The following is a 24,031-nucleotide window of genomic DNA, read 5'->3' as shown; positions in this document are numbered from 1 at the left end:
CCACCAAAAAAGGAAAATGGGCAAAAACAGATTTGGAAAATACAGGACCAATATTTATATTTGTCATTACAATATTCTTTCTGTGCTGTTATCCTTTGTCCTAATTAGCCTGTGTTTGGGGAATGAAACCAGCAAGGATTGATCAGAATTGGGTTTAGCCATGTCAAGGAAGACCAGGCTGCTTATTCCCATTGTGAAATAGGGATCTGGGAAAGGGAAAAAATTTAGCTTTGCCTCACAGTATGCAGCAACAATTATAGATGAGTGGGTAAAGAGAAGGGGATTGCAGCTTCCACCTCAAACAGGAATAAAGTAGCTTAATCCCATGCCCCAGGCCCCCACCCCATGCCCAGAGTAAAAAATGGAAAAGGGGTGAGGGATTTTTGGTTTTGTGAGCTAGAATCTACAAACTATTCCTTAGGCTGGGCAGAGCATATTGGTAGAGTCCAGATCTATGCTGCATAATTCTCCTGACATATCTATGATGGTTAGAGGTTTGAGGAGGTGTGATCTTTGGCATAAACATGCTGGTAGAAAGTCCAAAGGTATCTAGTTATTGTAGTTACTGAAAATCTGTACGTTTACTGGAATGGCTTGTTTTGCTCCTGAGGGTGGTCTAACTATACTACGTCGGGCTTGCTGGAACAGCTGTGTCTACAGAAGAAATAATTTCCAGTATAACATATTCCTAATCTGGTAAATCACTCCTAGTGTTGATGTGACCTTAGTGTAGTCTTTAGGGGGTTGTTAGGTCTGATTCAGCACTTCCTTAAACTGATTAAACATTGGTACAACTCCTATTCAGCATGGTGTAAATAATCTTAGAATCAGCGCCTTCATCTTCATCCTCTTAACAGGCAAACCTCCAAAATTTCCTTTACACCAAACTTTGAATTTCTGTATTACATGAATGTTATTGTGCCAAAGAAAGGCAAGGTGTTGTCCCTGCAATTAATTAGCTGGTTAGACCCCTTTCCCTTTGCTCAGCAACCTGCATTCACAGGTATGTACAGACCATTACAAAAATACACTAATAACCTTTGTCATCTGTGCAGAATTGCCAAGAGAGTAACACCAGTGTAAAGTTTATTATTGTTCTGGAAATTGGAAATCTATTAAATATGTAAAATGCATCTTTCCCTTAAGAAGTGTAAATTCAATAAAAATGTGAATTCTGCCATGTGGAGTGATGGATTTGGAGCATGTAAGACGGATGAATGCATCATGCAGAGCTGTTAATATCTCTGCCAGTTCTATGGCTTACCATAACCATGTGAAACTGCCTTTGTTTGCTTTCCTAACTACCATCTCTTAAAAGATTCTCTCAGAACATAGGATGCTTCTGTGGTGCAATAATTGTTTCAACAGCTTGGACTGATTTTTTTATGAGAAAAAGAGGACTCAATTCTACAAACCACTGCTATTGAGCACAATACTTACAGCAATGAGAGTACTGATGATAGTATACAGTGCTGTCTGAAAATATATATTTATATTTCACAGTAGAATTTGATCTTAATTAATAATGTGGCCTTTATCTTAATGGATTTTTGAGGTTGAATATTTTAAAGCACAATTATTTAAACAGGCCACATTCTCTAATGCACATATGAAAACTATCTAACTTCTGGCAAGGTATAACAATTCTTTCATAGTCTTTACACTTTATTGTCTAAACATAGTAACATAAACATTCAGGGTTTGTGTTACAAAAGTTCACCGCACCCAGTCTACGATCATATGGCTTGTACAGACATTCACTGGTGCAGGGAGCTACGTGGAGAAGCTGATATAAGTAACTTGGGGTGGGGGAGGGGCAGGCAGGAGCTGTTGGGGAAGGAGGCTGGTAGGTCCAGGGATCAATCAGGTCAGTGGGGTAGGAAGGGTGCAGCCCCAAAACTGGGGCAAATGGCTGGACTTTCCCAGCCCCAGAGCTGCCCTCTGAATGTGTGCAGACATTCACTGGATCAGGTTAATCTGTTTCTGATCAGGTTAATCTACTTAGGTGAACTAATTTAGATCAGGCTGGCTATTTTTGGCCTGATTCAAAACCTCATTGAATGTCTGCACAGGTGGACATGTAGATTTACTTAAACCTAGTTATATTAATCCAAATGTAATGTCTGCATCTACCCTCAGGCTTGTTTTAGAAAGTTCTACAGTGCATTTTTTAAACTACCCCCATGTTATATAAGAGTATCACCCAAACTGTTGCTTTTTGTTCAAATGTGTTTTATGTTGCACCAGATTATTCACCACTGTGAAAAATTAATCTTTTAAGTGGATACTTGAGATACTAATAGATTAATACACACAATTTGAAGCAAACATTTTTACTGCAGAAATCAGAATTCTCTTCCAGCAAAATTGCCACCTAAATAAATAACATATGGCAGTGTTATTAAATAATTTAGTATAAGGACACTTAATTAAATGCAGGGAGTGAAAGCAAGTGACTGTGATGTAACTTACTATGAGTTAGAATGATTTTTTTATATGATTGATATATTAATAAGGTATACAGATCAAAAACTCTAAAGATTTTCTAGAAAATGTGGGTGACATTTTTATAATAAAACTGATACAAAGTGGTGAACTATCAAAAAAGCAAACACATTTTATTAATAACACATTGATTTCAAAAGCTATGCATAAGAAACAGGAAAATTTAACACTCATTTCAAATATCACACAGCCATGTGCTAAAAATATATATTATTAAAGTCCCTGGCTCAATAGCTTGATGTACCAATATGTGGATAGGGGTATATAAAGGCATTAGAATAAAAGAGAGACAGAAAAGTTTCAGATTGAGAATGTAAAAAAATTAAAGAAAACCAGTATAAAAATATGATTTTTACAGTTAATGATTTAGAAACCCAGCTCAAGTTGTTTTCCAGGAGCTGCATCTTATTGGGTAGTCTATAGAAACTCACACCCTTCTAAAGAAAATAGCAGATGGTGGCAAAAACATTGCAAGATATTTTTATTTCATGTGTTTTACAAAAGTGCCAGGTCTTTTGTGGTTTTATTGGCGCTATTTGCTAAATAATGGATGAACAAATGCCAACTCTGGTAACATCATTGGGCACCAACTAAATACCAAAAATGGTGCATATTTCTTTCCTGCTTTTAGCTGTTATATTACTTGCCTCGGGAGGAATGGCAGGGATTGCCTCTCAGCAAACTGTGTAATTGCTTATTGTTACTAACCAGTTGAAGAAAGTGGTCAGTGTCAGAAGAGAGATAGTTCAGAAATGTACAGAGTTTGGAGATCTTATTTTACACAAATCCAACAACTATCATCATTATTCATGTAAGTATATAGTGTGGTGGTGTGCTCTGGGTGTTGGAACAGAAACAATTTATGTGAAATACATATACATACTAGATACAAGGTATTTTCCTAAATGCTTAGTTCAGCACTCTGCCTCAGTAGTAAGTTTACTTGCTTGAGTACATTCTAATGTGCATGTCACTATAATATTTTTCAAGGTATTTTAGGCTACCCCAAATAAATACATTTTTAAATAAAAATCAGTGTAAGTACCTATTATTGGATTTGAGGGTCTTTTTAGTGTTGGCAAATTAATCTATTATTGAACTCTATCTAAAAATGGTAAGTAAATTGCTATTACACAGAACTGTGTTTCAGTGCTAGTTTCTACAACTTTCTTATTTCTATTGAGAACGTCAATGCTCACAGTATCTCTATTAAGCAAAATTTTTCAGACGCTAACTGTTTTTGTGAGTGACCTGCTAAGAGGTACCATACCCTGGATAGAGAATGTAGAAAGGTTCTGTGGTCCACAAAGACCATTATATTCCCATATCACATCATAACATGGATTATTTAGGGGGAATCTCATCAAAGCTCTTCTGGATTCACTGGTGTTACAGAGATGAGAATCTGGTCCAACACTTCAACACCTTTCCTTTTCAGGTGATTATTTTAAATCACATAAAGTTTTCTTTCATTTTGTTTTCTTTCCTTCAGTGTCTCCTGCCATTACATTTTGGGCGCATCCACATGAGCATGAACGTGCCTCTTGCCCCGCCTCACACTCCTTTGAGGTGGGGCAACAGGCGCATGCAGGAACAAAAAAATATTCCCCCCACTGCAAACTTACAGCGCGGGAAGAAAATTAGACCCCTGGATATCCAGGGGTCTAAGAAAAGCAAAGTTAAAAAAAAGCAGTGCAAGGCACGGTCCCTGACCATGCCCTGAGGCAACAGGAGTCTGGGTCCTCCATAGAGACACTCTGGCTGCCAGAGTGTCTCTATGGTTACCCCTCACCCTAGTGCTGAAACATGGGGCCAGCCAGGCCACGTGTTTCAGCACCAGGGCTCTGCTGCCAGTGAGTAAGGGGTCAGGGGGCTGGAGAAGGGGGGAAAGGACTGTGGCGGGGAATCCTCGAAGGCCACACCCACTTTCCCAGCCCTTCCTCCCCCCACCAGCCCCCCCCAAGGCCCCCGACTCCTGCTGGGGCTGGCCCCTCCCCCCGCCAGCCCCCCTAAGCCCCTGGATCCCTATCCTTTCCAGCCCCATCCCCCCAAACCCCCCATCCCTGCCCCCTACCCCATACTTAAAAAAAAAAAGACAGAAAACCTTCAGCTGCAGCTACCCTCTGGCTGCCTGGAGCCCTGCCCACACAGTGCAGAGCAGGCTGACAGCCCCAGCGGCCCCAGCCTGAGTCCTCCTGCCCCTGCACTGTCCTGTGCTGCCTGGGGACCTCTGTCAGGAGGCCCTGGGGCACCCCCACCCCTGCTTCTAAGGTAAACAGAGGCTTTTTTTCCATTTTTTTCTGTTCTTTTTCTGGTTTTTTTTTTTTAAGTGATGGTGCCTGGGGTTGTGAGGGTAGCCCTGGGGGCCTGGGGGTGCAAGTTTGGGGGTGAAGCTGGGTGGGGAAGCCATTATGGGGTCTCAGGGAATGAGGGGTGGGGCTGGGTGGGGCAGCCATTGGGAGGACTGCAGCAGATGGTGGGGGATGAAGCCAGGTGGGGCAGAAATCAAGGGCTGGGGTGGGGCATGTGGGCCTTGCAGGGGGGGATGGCAGCCCCTGCAGGGGCCATTTGGCCCCTGTTGGGGGGCTGTACACCTTGTGAGAGTGCTGAATCCCCTGTTGGGAGTCTGAATCTCTTTTGGGGGCTGAACCCCTTTTCGGGGAGCTGAACCCTTTGTGCGGGGGATGAACCCCCTTTTGGGGGTCTGAACCCATTGTGTAGGGGCTGAACCCTGTGTTGGGGGGCCGTAGCCCTTGTGTGGGGGACCAACCCCTTGTGTGGGGGCCATCGCCCTGTGGGAGGGCAGCAAAATATGTATTCATGAATTCATGAAACCTGTATTTAGAGTTCACTTTATTATTATGATAAGAGACTTGCTTTAACACTGTAGATATATCAATAAAACATTGTCCAACTGATCGCTGTCTCTGTCTCACTCTCTTTCTGTCTTTAAAGTGGTCTTTTGTTTTACTTGTGGAGGAACATGGATTTGGGGGTATATTACAGAGTGATTTTGGGATTTTTTTATCAGGGATAAAAAAACTGGTGTTCCCAGTTTTCCAATAGCGAACACCAGAATTCCTGCTAGGGAGGCCAGGGGCAGGACCCTGTCTGCTCAGATCTGGCACCTTGTACCCATCTGGCTGTGGCTGACCTAATAGCCAAATGGGGCCAGGAGGACATGGTTTAACAGTTCAAAGCAGGCCACCACACCTGGAACATCTTCTGGGTGATAGCTGCCCAGATTGCCAGGCAGGGGGCACAAATGGCAGTAGTGCCACACAAAGGCCAACCCTGCAACCACAGTCCACTGGCAGCTGGCCCAGAGGGGTAGATGCCTCTACTGGCTCTTCAGTCCCCATCTAAGTCTGGCAGGTGTGCAGCAGGTCACAGCGAGGCATCTGCCCCCACTGCCAGACTGCTGCAGTGGGTAGAGGGTGCAGGAAACTCTCAGGGCTGCTTCAGCAGTCCAGCTGGCACAAGGGGTTGTGTCCACAGGTACCAATTGGCTGGGCCTCAGAAGCTCCTGAGAGCTAGTAGCCCTGAGCTACTTGCCAGGGTGGCTTTTTATACTGCTGAGGACAGCACAGGTGCTGGCCCCGGGTTCTAGTTCCCCCTGGCTGAAGATCTGGGAGGAGCCAGGCAGGGTTATTTTGCCCCTAGTGGCACAATTGCCTCACAACAAAGTGCATGTCCAAGCATGTGTGCTGATGCAAAAAGTCCCAGCTCCAATTTGCACTGCTTCTATTTGAGCTGCTGCAAGTGCACGTGCTTGCATGTGTGGACACACCCTTTGAGGCTAACTAAACATCCCTTGACTTTAATGGCACGTACACTGTCTTTGGAATTATGTATGCATTAAAATTGCATAAAGATTTGTATCTATAAAACAAGTTAAGCGTAGAAATATTCCAGTTTGCTTTGACCTACCCACATAAGTATCAATAATTGTCTAATCATGGTAGCATGGAACTCAGAACAGGCTAATTTATCTATTCGAGAATATGGACTATCTATTACCAATACCCAGAGTAAGCCAGACTCAGAAATATGTTCATATTCTACATCTACATGAGATGTATTAATGCATATTAGCCTAATTTAATGCATATAAAAATGGTTAAATCAAGCTAATTGCACCTAAATTTGATACCTGCAAATACAGGTATCAAATTTAGGCACAATTAGTTAAAGCGCATTAACATTTGTGTAGATACGACCTGACACTAACTTTAGTGCCAGGTCTGCCTAGCCACTAGGGGCACATGGCAGGGCTACAGAGATACAAACTTCAGTGCTAAATCCCTGCACATGTAGAAACCTACCAAACATGACTTAAGGAGCATTAGTTTAATGCACATTAAATTTAGTCACACTTAAATGCATGTGTAGACATGCCCATTTTGTACTAACCTGCAGACTAAATCAATGAATTATGTTACAGCACATATTCAACAGCCTATGATGAGCTGTAGCAGTGAATGGATAACTAATGTTCAAACCTCCTTTCCATTGCTTTCCCATCACTATTTCCCATTACCAGTGGCTGGATACTTCCTAATTGATGCTTTTAATTCATGGTAATTAATTGTAGCTAGAATTCTTTTCATCTCTGGAAATACACAATGGGCTCAAACAGAACACTGTAAAAGCAATCTATATTACTGCTAAATAATCATATTCAGTGGTTTTTATCTTGGCTTTACATGCCTTTCATCTGCTTTACAAACATTAAAACTCATTTAATTTGCTTTTAAAAAATGAATAAGGCAATATAAAAGAAGCATATTAATGGCTGTTCACATAACTTTTTATAATTTGAGTCAGGTTTATTATTTGGTGTACTGTAAATCAAATTAAGTACAAATATTAGTACTGACAATGTGTGTATAATTAGTTTTTAATCTTTACTGCCTGAACATGTGTTCATTGTAAAGAAGCAGGAATAGACTTCTAAGCCATATCTGGGCATATAAATAACATGCTTAGAGGTAGACTATTGTAATTTATACATATATTGTTCAGGAATAACCCTGTGATGACTTAGTTGAGATATTTAATAATGCAGTATTAAAAGTCTGAGAATCATTTTAGAATCATTTTAAAGAAAATTAGGAGCTGTTTTCATGTTAGGAATGCAGAACTAGGTTTTCTTGTTTGTCGTGATTTACTGAACTGAGAAAAGAATAACCTCTTCGAATACAAATACAATTTTCTTTGCTTTCTTGAACTCTTAGAGGAGTTCTGCAAAGCCAGAAATCTAACTAAAGATCATGCTTTAATAACATATCCTGACCAGATTCCTCAGTAAATGATTAAAGGGCACTATGTCACATGAGCTGCGAACAAAGACTTGATTTGCAAAATAAAGCCATCTGAATGCATGTCTGTAGCCATCTCTTGAGATTCAAACCAATGTGAAAACCATTAGATGTTGCTAAGCCATTAGAATGTTATTACTGTAGTCACACTTACAGCAATATTTTTAGTTTTAATATTTTTTTTTGATTTGTGAGAAATTCTAAGTGTATACTGATGGAAAATACCACCTAAAGCAACTACATTGTTGTCAATTTTTCATATTTGCTTTAAACATTTTGAAATTTTAAACAACATGTGTCTCTCTTTCATTCAGGTTCATGTCCTGCTCAAATACATGCGGCAGTACACTGACTTGAGAAGTATGTCTGCCAGTTTAGCAGACTGAAAATACAATTTCTAAGGTAAGCGGAGGAGGGTAAGGTACAGCCAGGGAAAACACTTTCAAAGTAGATTGCAATTTACAACAAACATGTGATAATTGGAGGAGAAAGAATACATTATGCAAGTAGGAAATAACCAAACAAACTGGGGGCTTACATGATCTTATTAGTGTGTAGCTGGGAGGTATTTCCCAATTTACCATTTTTCCTGTTTAACAACAAGAACCCAGAGTGATAGTAATGGAGAAGAAAGCTTGGGTGTGTTTCCTAGAATTAAAATCTTTTTATCTGAAAAATCATTATCACCCTACCACAATTATGGCTCCCAAGATACACCACACTAAATTCGGAGTAAAGGAGCTGTGAATACACTAGGTATAACAACATTAGGCTATGGCAACATAGTGTCACATATAGACATGCACACTAGGTATAACATCCACTGCACATGATTCCCCCAAGTTTCCTGTTTGCAAATGTGCTGTCAAAGTTCCCCAAGATAACCACAAAGAGCTTTTTTGTGTATTTGCTTGTTCATTTTCTTAATAGAAAAAGAAAGAAATGTATTTTTCCAAATGTACTTCCAAAAGGGAGTGCTAAATGACGGCTCAGTAACAAAGGCATCGTAGTGAAGGGACACGCTGGCACAACTGTTGAGCACTCATGACACTCAGGACAGGTCCCGGAGGATTGGAAAAGGGCCAATGGGGTCCCTATTTTCAAGAAGGGGAAGAAGGAGGAACCAGGTAACTATAGGCCAGTTAGTCTCACCTCTATCCTTGGCAAGACCTTTGAGAAAATTGTTAAGGATCACATTTGTGGGGTACCAGCAGGTAATGCTAAGGGTTAATCAACATGGGTTCATAGCAAGCAGATCCTGCCTGACTAACCTGGTTTCATTTTACGACCGGATCACAAAATGCTTGGATGAAGGAATAGAGGTAGAAGTTATTTACTTAGATTTTAAAAAAGCCTTTGACACAGTGTCACATCCAATTCTTATACATAAACTAAACAGTTACAATGTATATTATTACACAGTCCGGTGGGTAGAAAATTGGCTTATGGGATGCACCCAGAGAGTGGTGGTGGACGGGTCAGTTTCTACCTGGAGAAATGTAGGCAGCAGAATCCCCCAAGTCTCTGTCCTGGGACTGGTACTACTCAATATCTTCATTAGTGACTTGGACGAGGGAGTAGAAAGCACCCTGTCCAAGTTTGCTGACAACACCAAACTATGGGGGGAGGTACACAAACTAGATGGCAGGGAGCAAATCCAGGCTGATTTGGACAGGCTAGGTAAATGGGCCGAACAGAATAGGGTGCAGTTTAACAAGGATAAGTATCATGTGTTGCACCTGAGAAGGAAGAATCATCAGCACTGGGAGGTACCACTCTAAGTAGCACAACTGCGGAAAGGGATCTTGGAGTAGTAGTCAACACCAAAATGAACACGAGTTACCAGCATGATGAGGTAATAAGAAAAAGCTGACCACACCCTTTCTTGCATAAGTAGGTGCATCACAAACAGGTCTAGGGAGGTAATACTTTCCCTCTGTGCAGCATTGGTGAGGCTGCAGCTGGAATACTGCATCCAGTTTTGGACACCATGCTTCAGGAGGGATGTGGATGGCCTGGAGATAGTTCAGAGTAGGGCCACTCGTCTGGTTAAAGGCCTACAGAAAAAATCCTATGTGGACCAACTGGGAGACCTGAACCTCTTCAGCCTCCGCAAGAGGAGGCTGAGAGGTGATCTCTTGGCCACCTACAAACTCATTGGGGAACCAGCGAGAAATAGGGGTTACAGTGTTTACCAGGGTGTCCATCACGGTAATTAGAAATAATGGCCACAAACTGGAAGAGAGCAAATTCAGATTGGACATCGGGAAAAAATTCTTTACAGTGAGGGTTGCCAAACTATGGAATATGATTCTCAGGGAGGTGGTGCTGTCCCCTTCCTTGGAAGTATTTAAAAGGAGATTGGACAGACACCTGGCTGAGGTCATCTGACCCCAGCACTCTTTCCTGCCCAGGACAGGGCGTTGGACTCGATGATCTAATAGGTCCCTTCCAACCCTAACAACAACTATATTCTTGTTTGGAAGATGGGGCAACTTGGAACAGGCAGAAAACTGGCACTTAGAGATGCAGGACTGGTAAAGGAATTGAAATGAAAATTAATTTTAACTGGTAAAGGAATTAAAATTAATAGTAGGAAAGTACTAGGATATTTCATTGGTGGAATTTAACATTGCTTTGACTATAAGGATATAAAGGCTTAAGACTAGATCACTGACTTGGATCTGTAAGTTAAGACAGCACCAGTGGAATGTCTCTAATATAACTGCCATGTTCTTGCAGACAAAGACTTTCAAAGGACTCTGTGCAAGTTAGGTTTCTGATTACATTAGTAACTCAATAGGCCTTGGTGCCTTATTTCAATGGAGCTGGATGCCACTCTCTTGGACTCCTGAAAATCCCAGCCAAAATTCTTTCAATGTATAACATGGAAAATATTATTAACAGAGAAAGGGTTAAATGAAAATGCGTTCTTCCCAATAAACTAAAGCAATTCAATTCAGATTTTTTTTTACCTTCAGTTGAAAATCAGATTTGAATGCTCTGGTTCCTCATTCATCTTTGAGATTTATTCATGAGTCACAGCTGAATGCACTACATGTTGTATTTATATGAACAAACACATATAAGAAAGAATCAGTTCCATTATCTAGATAGATGTATGTTTGTCAGCATCTGAAAGAATATCAGTCCTGCAAGTTATAAGCATTCAGTTATTCTTTTAAAAAATATCATTCAGCCAATGTAAGACATATAACTACACCATAAGCAATGACCTTTAAGTGAATCTTCTTTCCTATCATCTCAGTGCTGTGAAATAGAAACAAGTTGATACTAAAATCTTTCCATTATCTGTATAGAAACTATTTATTTTTAAAGTATTTCACTCAGTAAACCAACCATAATTTTATTAACAATAGCAAGAAGTTGATATGATATTCAAAGGTGTATGAAAATACTAGTTACCCTAGCTTCCTTTACAAAGAATCTCATAGTTCATTTGTATTTCAGCAAAAGGGCACATTATAATTATAATTCTTTATTAAACTTTTTCAATTAAATTTCTAAAACCTTATCAGGTGTATATCAGCATCAGGGAATAAAACTTTCATAACAACAATAGCATCGAAGCCTTGTAATCTATAAAATGACTCATACACTATGATTAATTCACCCTTTATTTATATCTATATATCTAAAGGGCAAATGTCACTTTTTAACGCTATTATTTCAGACAGATAATTTTATACAGAATTCTACTTTAGATGTAGGTCACATCATGTATGAGTAACAATGACGACTGACTCACATTTCACTTTCTGTCAATATTGAGTTACTTCTAGTTTCAGAAAAATAATCTCTTGCAAAAGAAACACTGCTAATGACATGTCATGAAAGACATCACACAACTAAACTGGGTAATATTTTTGTAATTAACAGAGGCTGTTTGTAGGTATTTTCAGGCCATGCCATCAGTGTAACAAAAATAACACTGAATGCTTAAGTCTCTGCCACAACAAAATCGTTATATGATTTCTGAACTGATTGCATGTGCAGCTTTTAAAATGCTTCTAGTAGACATGATTTTCTGTAGGTCATGGTTTAAAAATATAATAAAGTAAATGCAAAGAGAATATTAAATCATCCACAATTGCCATGTTTGGTTCCAGATGGACTATGTAACCCTCAAGAACAGCATAGCTTCTCATCCATGTTGACACACACTGACATATATTTGCACTATCCATGAATATTAAACATGGCCACCTGGACACATGCAAACTAAGAACGCCAACAAGGGCTTGTTTTTACTGACAGTTTTCAGCACAAGTATAGAAAAGTCAATCATTTGAGCCAAGCCATTCCTTCTCTTTCTATATGAATTCTCTTTATAGATTATCTATCATGGAAATCCACCATCTTATCCAGATGAGGAACTTCCCCCATTTTCAAATTCTGTTTCAAATAACCACAATTTGGACTTCATTACCTTTTCAAAATTCTGTGTTTACTACAGAATCCTTTCTATATACATCATCAAACATCATAATTTTGAAATACAGATTTCTGGAGATAGGATACCCCACCTAAGGGGCAAATGATCCAGGTTGCTACTATTTCTAGTATACACAGTGCATCTACATGAGACTTTTACTGCAGAGTAGACTAATTAGCTCCACAGTAAACATTCTATTAGTCTGCAGGAAACTGATTAACTCCACAGGAGGGTAGCACCTGTAAATAAAAATACTATCCTGCTGGGGAGATTTTTACACTGCAGTAGTGCATGTATAGATGCTGATGCAGCTGGATAGTACTGCCTACTAGCCCTGCACTGGAGCACACTTGTGCCCCAGCCAGCCCTTCCACAACACGTTGAGCTGGGCTGGAGCAGCCCCAGGCTGGCAGGCTGACCCCTGGGGCCCCCTACCAGCTGGGGCTGCTCTGACCTGGTTCAACATGCTGCAGTCTCAGGAACATGTTCAAACAGTGCACCTGGGAGCAATAAACTCTGGTACGATATGCTCCAGAGTTCATTGCTTTGTGCTAATAGCACATGTAGATGCTCCCACTATAATTTACATGGTCAGAATAACAGCATAAAACTGAAATTTGCAAAACAGAGGATCAGATATGCTATCATGGTTGGGCTGGTTTTAGCAGGATTTAGATGAGTGGAATACAAGATGATATTAAAATGAAGCAAGATCATTGTAAATAAAATGTTCCTTTGAAGGATTTGATATCTGAAGTTAAAAGAATTTTAGAGGAGCACTGGGTGATTTAGTATCAACATGGCTGTGCAAGGTTTTTATAAAGAAGGCTAATAGATTATTAGAATTGAATGCTTGGACAATTAATTCAAAATTGACAGCAATTTTTATTTTATAATGCAAAAATATACTAAGAATTCTGACTCAGATTGCTTAATTATGCAAATGCCATATATCATAAAAACCATCCAAGGGTAGGGGGAAAAACGCATACTTTTCCCTAATTTGTTGTTCATTATTTTTCTATTTCAGGAAAAAGATTAGTACATCACAAAGCTGTTGTTCTCCTCCAGCATGGGGGAATATAGAAGATGGATGAAATTCTGGCCCCACTGAAGTCAATAGGAGTTTTGCTATTCAGTTCAACTGAACCGGGATTTCACCCAGGGCTGCGCAATTACTGTTCCGCTGTGTTATTTTCTCTGTGCGAGATGGATGTGACATAGTCTGCTTACAAAGGACATGCTAGCAACCCCCCTCCCCCGCAAAAAACTGCTTCACAAAACCAAAATAATAATTTATTTCCTCTCCAACACAAATGTTAAAATGTTTTCTTTTAAAATATTCTAACTAGAAACATTTCTAAGACAAAATAGGAATTATGGAAAGGGTGGTAAAGGTACATTTGGAGATAAAAAAAGTCTCTCTTTTGAGGCAAAGCAATGTGAAGTGAATAATTTAGTCTTGAAAAAGGGACGGACTTCATTATAGTGCATAATTAAGTATTTAAACAGGTCATACCAGGAAGTTAGGAAAGACCTGTTTAGATTACGAAGACTAGAAAGTGAGAAATCAATTAATTGAAGGTGGTAGAAATGGTTTAAAACTGGTAGGTAAATATTGGAGGAAGGATTGGTGTTGCTAAGGTACTGAACTACAATTAAAGAAATTAGAGTTGAATTCTTGGCTCTGCCAAAGATTTCCAGACTGACCGTGGGTAAACTACCTAACCTCTCTCTGCTTCTGTTTCCATACTTAAGGTGATGCTAGTAATACATTGCCTTACTTGTCTTGTCCATTTATTTTGTAAATTCTAAAGCAGTCAACACTTCCTCACACTGTATACATATGGGCATGCTCTTGCCTTAATGGGTGCTGATCTTTGTGCCGAGGTACAGACATTCAAAAAGCCCAAGACAGAATTGATCTAAGTTACACAGAGTTTTGTAAGCAGCGTAGTTTAGATCAGTAGCAAACAGAACTCACGTTTGCCGGGGGGGCGGGGGACACGGACAGAAATCTTAGACTGAGCTTTGGCATTTTTAAACCAGCCTGTGAGGACCAAATTTCTGTTCTGTTTTAGGTACAGAGCAGTTCTTTGTGCTGAACTTCTGTTCTGCTTCAGTGTAGACCAGTTTCTGATCACTTGTACTGGTAAAAGTAGTCTTCTAAGTAGCAGTGTAATACATAATAGCCATAATGGGGTGCTTCTCCTCCAAGAAGTCTATCAAAATGTCCTAAAGAGTCTTGGAATGGTAAGCAGAACATATCCTATGGAGAAATTCAAGAGAAAGCAAACTACATATATGGCACCTAGTAATATTTAAGCATCTATGTATATATATAAAAAAAAAAAGATTTCCTGCCAGGAAGCTATAAAAATGGACTCTCTTTAAACTTCACTAAGTTAGTGACTTATAATGTGACACCTTTGAATAAACTTACATGCATGATATTACTTGGCTTTGGTACTACACAGCTATAATAGTCTTTCTTTTTTTTCAAGACTTACACAGCTATAATAATATTGCCCAAGTGAAACAGAACTAGCTGCCACTGTGGATCATGTGGCAGAAAAAAAAAAAAGTATAATGCTTCTGAGTTGAGGGGAAGCCTCTCATTATGTTAAAGTCCTTCACAGCTGGTTTGGATGAGTAGGCACTTTAAACAATTCAATACATTTGCAAATGACAAATGAAGTGCATTAACTACACAAATAGTCACCAAAAACTAATTTAAATATTACAGTGCTTACTTCACTGAGTGTCCAGGCAGTAGGGGATTGGCAAGGCATGTATGCTTATCTCCTCACATCGTCTGACACCCTTCAAAGGAAGTGATGATACCCCAGAGTGCCTCAGCCCCCTGATTGAGAATCAGTGGCCTAGACCATTGACTGTGTGTACATGAGGCATGTGCATTGGTACTGCAATCTCAATACACTTAATTTCAATGCAAAAGTCTCCAGGATAAATGATACCTCATACACATATGTTTTTTGTTCTTAAATACCAGGGATGACAATCAATTCAAGGGCAGAAACTCTTCAACTACTGATCACCCCTTTAGAATCTAGGACACAATAGTAACCCTCAAATCTGTATTTATGAGCAGATACCAGACACAGTGCCACCACCAAGTAATACAATCCCACTCAATGGCCTAATCCAGTATTCAGACTATTCTAACTTGTCTCATGTCACCACTAGCTTGATGCTGGGTTATAGTCAGCTTGATGTTATTTCTTTATATTGATTGCTACTGATATATTTAATAACCCTTTCAGTGGGGGGACATTGACAGTGCCCTTGTTCCCCTGTTTTACCAGTAGTAGGTCAGGGTGTTCTTTGTATCTTTTGATATGTACTTTGTAGCTGTACTACAGGATTGTTTGTGCAGTTTTAGGGACAGGTTAGACAAACACTTGTATGTTATAATTTGGATAGGTTTGTTCCTGGTTTGATCTGGGGTTTGACTGGAGAACCTCCTGAGGTCCCCACTAGCTCTACTTTTCTATAGCTGTCTGTATGTTCTCACCCCTCTTCTTTCTAGCTAATGAACCATGATCTCTATAAAGCTGCTTTGCAGCTGGTGAAACAAGAGAGTAATTCTAAAAATCTTCTAAAGGTGGATGACCAGTTGTATGCACGGAAAGAGTAGCAGAACAGGCCAAGGAGAAAGGCAGGCAAGATACTTGCCCCATTCAGCAGATTCTAAAAGATAAGCAAGTGGAAAATAGAGATAGGAAGAAACAAACATCTACTGAGTAAGAAAGCCAAAGAAGTGATAGAGACAGTTGTTTACATTGCAATCCCGGTTAAGTCAAATCATTTGGGGTTTGCCAAGCTAAACTGACTTGCTCCAAAGGCACACAGTGTTTTAATACCCAAACCTCACTCGTCATGACATCATGTAGTGTGACAAATTAAAAAGGGACCTTTTATTTCCTGTGCACTCGAGCAGTAAGTTTTCACCCTGTATTTCTTCAGCAAACTAAAGAGAAGTGAGTAGTATGCTAAAGCACGTACTGTAGAGAGCAAGAGAAGAATGGAATTCTTTCTAGCTATTAGAAATGGAATTTAATAAAAAAAATGTATTAAACTCATTGTACCTAGTCCAATGAAAACAGAAAAGCCATATGAATATGAAAAAGATCATGCAGTATAAAATATAGAAAATGTTTGAACAATAATTACTTCGGTTTGACATTATTTTTTACATCTTTGAGAACACAGTTTTTGTTAAAGGACTCTGACATTAACTGAAAGGGCTTAAGCAAAAAAAAACCAAAAAAAATTGGTTGCTAGGTTTGATAATACTTTAAAGTAGAAATATATTTTAACTACTCATGTAGTCTTGCATATGTCTTGAGAGTCAGGTATCTTTCCTAAAAGCCTTGTCTCACTAAAAGTACTCTACTCTGTGTACAGAAACATCTCCAATTTAAATTAAAGTATAAGATTAATTGTCTTAACTCCCCATTTTAACTACTCTATGGGTGTGTCTACACGTGTATTTACACATGCCTATACTTAATGGGCCTTTGGTTAAGGCGATTTATGCACATATCTACATGTGGATGCGGTAATGCACATTAAAGTGGTGTCTATCCATTGACACACACCATGTTAATGTGCGTTAGCATGTCTACATGTTTACTAATGTAACTTAGCTATTTGCCCATAAATTTGATATCTGCTTTATTCAGGTATCACATTTTGGCTCAAATAGATGAAAATCGCCATTTTTAAGGTGCATTAAGGCCGTGCACATGTAGACATGCACCGTTAATGCACCTTAAATTAGGCTAATGCTCATTAAATGTTCATGTGTAGACATGCCCTATAATTACAAAAGAAAGATGTACAGGGAATTTAGCTCATTTGAAGACAGCTACTGAAAAATATCAAGAATTTCAACAGAAAAAATAGTCTGAAACAAGCACACTGTACAGTTAAAATCATAACTGTTACAACAGGCTGAACTGTCTGATTACAATGCAGATACTTCTTATATCAGAGGTGTATGGAACTCTATGCCACCTCTACTGAAAAGGTAAGATAAGAGTGGTGGATGTAGCAGACGTACTCATGATTCAGGAAAATTTAGTTATTAAATACATAAGATTATTCAATGGAAGGAATACACCACTAGTATTTTTCTCTTTCTCTGTCATATGATTGGCAATAATTTGTGTAAACGTCTTAAACTAACATTTTTGAAAGCCAGGAAAGGCTTCTGGGAATGATGCCACATACTCTTGAAAATCAACTAGCTATTACTAGGACACCTTTTGCTGATATTTTAGTGGGAAATTCTTCTCCACCTATCCCAGCATTGCAGATGACACCACACTGACAGTGAGGGGATAGAGTTTGGACACCATAAGAACTGCCTCAAAATGGGATCTATGGTTCAGGAGAGGACATGGGCCAGAACTAGTAGTTATAGTTAGCTGTCCATGAGCAAGGGTGCAGAAGTTTCTGCTCATTCAGTAACAGCAACAGTATAGCTCTGAATCACAATGCAAAGGCTCTTTTCCACATTCTCACAAGAGTGAAGTAGTTGTTATGAGCCCACCTTGGTCTATACATTCAAGATTTAATTAGTTAAGGTACAGCATTAGCTAAATCTCCACAAAGGCAATGGATATGTCACACTGCTAAATGTGATATAAAACAAATATAGTAAAAAACACTAGATTTTAGGTTTTATTAAAATTATATTCAGGCAGAAACACTAGCAAATGAGTTATTTGGGATTTTTAGTCTCATAGTCCTGATGCATTATTTCCATTAACATATAAAATTCTCCTTAATTCATTTTAAATGGTTTACCAAAAATCAAACAAAAAGCAATTCTTATGATATCCATTTTAATTTCTCTTTTCCCCCACTATCTCTATTTTAAGTATATTGCATCTCAGAGAATAAAGTCACCTGGAAATCCATTTATTATGCAACGTCGTCTCAAAAGTTTTAAAACTTCTTGCATATTACATGCTTTCAAGGCAAATAAATTAATTTCTGTACAGCCCAGAATAGAATATATAAACAAAAACCAATAAGCCTGAATCTGCAATTCTTAGCCGTATGAACAATCCAATTAAAAACAGTAGGGCTATTTTCATGTCGGTTACAGTTATAGAATCAAGTCCCAGTATGCATTTAATTAATTCAAATAGCCATCTAGCAGTCAGACATGCTTGGAAGAGGAACATTTTGATGCAACTGTTGGGCTTCATATGTTCAATACTGAATTAAAAATACTAATACCCATAAATTTGAGCTGAAGAAAAATATACCACTAAAGATTAGAATTTAGGGAAATGCAATTCCACAAACAGATGGGAAAGCTCTCCTAAGATCTTCTTTTGTAGCAGAATACTGTGAAACCCATACAAAGATTCACTTCCATTTCAGACTTATCTTAGAAAACCATGAATTAACACAAACCTAACAGCAGGGGTAAATTGCAGTACTGTTCTCACTTTGCATACAGATCTCTCAATAACATCAGTGGGGACTCAGGCAGTGGAGTGAAGGACGTGTACAGCCCTAACTATAAATGTTACATACTGGCGCATTTATTAAAATTATCTGGAACACAGCAAGTGCTTGATAAGTGAATCAGACCAGAGCACAAATACAATGTGTTCTTTATGCTGAATCTCTCATTATGAAGAAAGTTGGAAAAATGCAAAGAATTTGCTTTGTAAAAGATAATAATAAGCATGCAAAAATCCAAACTACTATTTCTAATGTGACATTTTGAAATGAAGTGATACTGCAATATTATCTGAATAGCAGAAGGTTTGTGTGTCCTAGTTACCAGGAGTAGATAGCATTCACTCCTGTAACTGTCAAATCCCTTTCATAATATTTTAATTTGCAGAGAACCTGATTTTACTATGGAAATTTTATGATAAAGCCTAAAAAGAATTTATCTGATGGAAGAAAAATGTATTACTACCATACAGAGATTTGCTTCAAGTCTTACATAACAGCAATAGTAAACACAGCACACTATTGTATGAAAAAAGATAATGGAAAAATTTCAAGGGTTTTTTTTATTGCTTGTATCTTAGAAACATGCAGTAAGGGAAGATTTTTTACCCATAAATATGGTTTATAGAGTGTCTTATATGCTAATGTCTACCTAGCAACATCTGCTTGTCAAAGGACTGTGTAATCAAGCCAAGAGTTGACAACTGTGACAATCATCTACTGTCATATATTTAGGATTAAAAATTCAGGCTCAGTCAAAGACATTGGTGCCTAGTAGTTATCTATAAATTACAGTGTAAAGCAAGTTCCCTAAAAATAATTTAGTCTGTTAGTTCTAGAACTTCCATAGATTCTTCAAAAATAAAGATACCAGCTACATATTCTTAAGGAATTTATTTTTCTTTAGATGAAAATGACTTCTATTATCTTATAATTTTTAGGATATGCTGTTTTGATAGACTAATCACTTGAAGGAAATTCACAAAGAAACATGCTTCCGTGTGCAAGACTGAAGGTCTCCCCTTATTCCTCCTGATTAATAGGATCTATTAGTTCTTTGTTATGGCCCAAGTTTACCTTTGAGGGATGACCCTTTGAGTCTGTCACACAAGAACGGCCATTTTCTAGGTCAGAACATAGCTCCATCAAGCCCAATATCGCATCTCAGTGCAGAGAGTAGGTGCTCAGGGTGAAGAGGGCATGACAAGAATTTTCTGCTCACTGTTCCTCTCGCATAGCAGCTTCCAGCATTCAGAGGTTTATAAAGTTCTGATGATTCAAAGGCTGCACCTGTATCTAACATATTCAGTACCTACTGGTAGACCTTTCCTTCAAAAGTTAGTCTAATCCTATTTTGATTTGGGTTACATTACCTGCTTTCACAACATCTCATGGTGGCAATGAGTTCCACAAGTTAATTCTTCTTCAGTAATCCCTCACAGTTGAGGATGATTGTCTTCCATGATCGTCTTATCTGTGTAGTCAAAGGGCACACTGAGTGAAAAAAAACTTCCTTATGTTAGTTTTAAACCTACTGCCCAACAGTTTCATTTTATGTCCCCTAGTTCTAGTATTGAGAGAGACAGTAAATAATAACTCCTTATTTACTTTCTCTGCACCATTTAACATTTTGTAAACGTTTATCACGTCCCTTCTCAAAAATCTCTTTTCTAAACTGAAAAGGCCTATCCTATTAGGTTCTCCTTATATGAAAGTTTCTCCATACCCTAGATCATCCTTTTTGCCCATTGTACCTTGTCTAGTTCTTTTATATTCTTTTTGAGGAGTGCAGACCAAAACTACACACAGAATGCATGTTGTGGATGCATCATAGATTTATAAATCACCTGCTGGGCTAAGGGTAGAAATTACACATAAATCAGTATAAGTGATCAGAAACCAGTTTAAATAGGTAACACAACAGAAGTTCAAAATGGCTAAAGCAGTTTTAAGGTAAACCTGGATAGCTGTAGTATCAGACTTAACTAATTTAAGTAAAATTGGTTTACTGAACTTCTGCCCTAGATCCTCTCCAGATTCATGTTAATTCACAGTCCCCTAGGATCCCAGGATACTTTGCATCTCCCCCTCAAACCTCCTTTGCAGGGTGCACAGGCTAGCCTTGGCTCAAACAGTCTGTTCCAGCCAAGCAGGAAGGTGTACTCCAGCACCTCTTGGCTTCTGGCATGAGCCACTGCAAGCATGTGGCTGCATTTCTGGAATCGAAAGTGAATGAATGCCTGTTCTCTTACTTATCGGTTCAATCTGTGCAGTTTAGACTAACCTGCAAGGATTGAATCTATTCAGCCTCAGGCTGTTTGACTAGCTGTATTTAGCCCTGAAGACATAATAGGGGTGTGTGTGTGTGTGAGCGAACAAGAAAGAATATTGCATTAAGATTGGAGTTAAGTCTTAAATGTTACTCTGGTTTACCATCCATCAGTAAATACCATAAGAGTATAAAGGCAATAGCTGATCTATGTTCAAAGTACTCAAATAAACTCTCTTTATGCAGAGCATTCTTAATAATATACAGACTAGACAATCAAGGTAGCAATGTAAACAAATCATAAATAGTTTTTAGAGCATTTTATTTTCTCCTTTGACTATTTCATCAGTACTGGGATCACATCTTGCCTGCATATGTTCATTCATAGAAGTATTCTGCTTCTTACTGAGGACTGGGTACTAAATGAAAGACCCAGTGAACAAAGGTTGCTTCATGGAATGTCTCTAAAGACAGGGCCATTACATTTTAGTAAATACATAGACAGGGAGTCATTCCTGGCCTGCTGTAGGTATAAGCTGTATTCTGTACAGCAATCAGGAGGAAGAATGATTATTAGGATCTGAATTCAGAGCATATTTTTTGCCCTTTATAACTCTTATGTGAATACATTTTCAAATCAGTGTGGTTTTTCCTTTTCCTACTTTGCCATTCTTTTTGTGAGTTTTTCACAATAACATTATATGACCTGCTTTAATTATGGCTTTGTGGCACTCTTAGGGACTGTATAGTAGTTTTATTAACTTTATTTATTGGTTTCAAATGATTGGGTAGGTGTTGATTTCCTGTCCCAAACCTGCAATTGGAGCTTTAAGCATTGCCACTTTCATCATTACCCAGTTCTATAACTTGCTTTCCTTTTTTTTTTTTCCCCCCACTCTGTCTAGGAAATAATAATTCCCTTGCAATTGCAGGTTTTGTAGATAGTCACCTTTTATGTAAAAATAATATTTTTTGTATGCTTGTACTGCTGTAATTTTCACCCTTTATCCCTGCTGCATACAGGTTTCCGTGATTTCCAAAGTGTGATATATATCCCCTGGGAATGAAAAATCCTCCTGATACTCTTTATTTCTCATCAAACTCCTTTATCAATTGATCTGTATCTATCTGCTACTTTTATGGGACAAATTCAGGCACAGTTCATGTTTGAAAGAAATAAAATTAAATGGCTTAACTAACACAAAAATATTTTCAGCCTATCAAAAGAGAATTACTCTCAGTGGATAACTTTAATAACCTGCATACTATAGATTTTTCATTTCACTTACAAAACTTCACAACTATCTTCTGGCATCTGAAAAGTAGCCACTTCTAATAAATCTTCTGCATGTAAGTTCATAAAAAGAAGTGTTCTAGTTCTTGAAACAAATATAAATTCCCCACATTTAATTTGCAACAGACATTGAGCTTTATGGAGTGCTTCAGATGAGCTAAATGATCGCACACCTGCATGAAATTTCCAGCTAAACTATTATAGCCTGAAGGAATCTACATGTCAAGCAACAATCTTGATATAGACAAGAAACAACTTCAAGTCTAGTATCATCCTACAAATTAGCATGAAAAAAGAACATCACATTAAGAGGAAAAGAAAAAGAAATCCCAAAAGGTAATGTTTATAGCTTACCCATTTTGTATCTGATTATATTTGAGCTCTCTTGGTTATCTAATACATGTGATACAGTTAACATAAATCAAGGCTAATTATAAATCTGTGCTCTCAGAAAGAATGAAGGTTTAGACTGCTTTTGCTAATATCAAAATGTGTTTGAAGCACATGAGTTGCTACCTGTGTCCTCAATGGAATAAACACTAGAAATCTGTTTATTCTAAGTGATGGGGGAGGGTTAAACATATCAGATAGTATAAAAATAATTAATTATCCTCTTTAAAAGGTTTGATATTGGAACCTTTAATCCCATCTGTAGTCTTTGCTGTCATGAATAGGCCTACTGTTTGTAAAAAAAGGACTAGTTGTATGAATAAAGTTTCTAAGAGAATAAAAAAGAAAAAGTAAGCATCTGTATACTTTGTTAATGATTCTGTGATCAATAACTGTAGCTAATGAAGGCAGCAAATACAAAGCAGAAAAGTATATTCACGCATGTTATAATAGTTGTAACTTTCCGTACTATAGAAGGACAAAAATTTCTAATGAAGTGGTCTACCCTTAACTGGGCTGATATGACTAGATATATTGCTATAGACTCTGTTCAGATAGGCATCAGGATATGGAATTTCTTTCCCTTTTGCTCAGGAAGCAACAGCTGTCACAACTGGTGAACGGTAGTTGTACCCTCCCCTTCTCTCCCCCCTTTTTTTTGATTTGTGATATATTATGTGGTTCATAATGGATCAAAAGATTTGATATGGGCTTTTAGCAATAAATTTACTGCCTAAAGAAAAGGGAATTCACCTACAAACCCTTTCTCCCAAAGAGTTATTAATAAAAGATAGCTCTAAGAATATATTGATACTAAACCAAGCAGATTCCCAAGACTTGAACTTTTCTGAAGTCAAGCTGAGCCCTTTATTCCCCATCTGAAAAACATCTTTGATGATTGATGTGCCTGATATGATATTGTCAAATATATTCTTTATATCATTTATGTACATTTCAGATGTAGTAAATTCTAATGTGGATGTCTTTCTATACTCTTTCTGGAGATCACTAAGTCCAACTGACTATTATTGGTTTAACTGCACAATTTCAACCTGTAGGTAGCCAATTTCAGTACTGATCATTAAGAGCATACACCTGAAATTGTGACCAATCTTTATGGGCATGTCTCACCTACTCAAAATTGAAAAATAAAAGTGCCCTCCTTGTGTGGAAACAGAAAAGAGTTAGTAAATAACTAGTTTTTGCTCAAATGATCTTACCACTTTCAAAGGGGAGTGTGAAAAACTAAGTGAAAGTAGCTAGTTATTGGCATTATCATATGCTCATACTAG

The 24,031-nt window shown here is 38.3% G+C and overlaps 1 long non-coding RNA gene across 1 annotated transcript in view; it reads right to left on the bottom strand.

Annotated features, from left to right (window-relative positions):
* The window catches only part of LOC109285681 (uncharacterized), an 86,974-nt gene that overhangs the window by 52,329 nt on the left and 10,614 nt on the right, over positions 1-24,031 (bottom strand). The window contains exon 2 of the long non-coding RNA XR_009455037.1: positions 20,160-20,260. This is a non-coding gene — a long non-coding RNA (uncharacterized LOC109285681). The remainder of the gene's footprint in view (positions 1-20,159; positions 20,261-24,031) is intronic.

This window comes from Alligator mississippiensis, chromosome 10 (assembly GCF_030867095.1).
Source record: "Alligator mississippiensis isolate rAllMis1 chromosome 10, rAllMis1, whole genome shotgun sequence".
Lineage (NCBI taxonomy): Eukaryota > Metazoa > Chordata > Crocodylia > Alligatoridae > Alligator > Alligator mississippiensis.
The sequence above is the reverse complement of the archived record's forward strand: the minus strand, read 5'-3'. Positions and strand labels throughout refer to the sequence as shown.